The following is a 489-nucleotide window of genomic DNA, read 5'->3' on the forward strand; positions in this document are numbered from 1 at the left end:
GAGAGGAGGAGAGGAGGAGGAGAGGAGGTAAGGAGAGAGGAGTTGAGGAGAGAGGAGGTGAGGAGAGAGAAGGTGAGGAGAGGAGGTGAGGGGAGGAGAGGAGAGGAGGAGAGGAGGAGGAGAGGAGGAGAGGAGGAGGAGAGGAGGTAAGGAGAGAGGAGTTGAGGAGAGAGGAGGTGAGGAGAGAGGAGGTGAGGGGAGGAGAGGAGAGGAGGAGAGGAGGAGGAGAGGAGGAGAGGAGGAGGAGAGGAGGTAAGGAGAGAGGAGTTGAGGAGAGAGGAGGTGAGGAGAGAGGAGGTGAGGGGAGGAGAGGAGAGGAGGAGAGGAGGAGGAGAGGAGGAGAGGAGGAGGAGAGGAGGTAAGGAGAGAGGAGTTGAGGAGAGAGGAGGTGAGGAGAGAGGAGAGAGGAGGTAAGGAGAGAGGAGTTGAGGAGAGAGGAGGTGAGGAGAGAGAAGAGAGGAGGTAAGGAGAGAGGAGTTGAGGAGAGAG

This window comes from Microchirus variegatus (genome assembly GCF_963457635.1).
Source record: "Microchirus variegatus genome assembly, chromosome: 11".
Lineage (NCBI taxonomy): Eukaryota > Metazoa > Chordata > Actinopteri > Pleuronectiformes > Soleidae > Microchirus > Microchirus variegatus.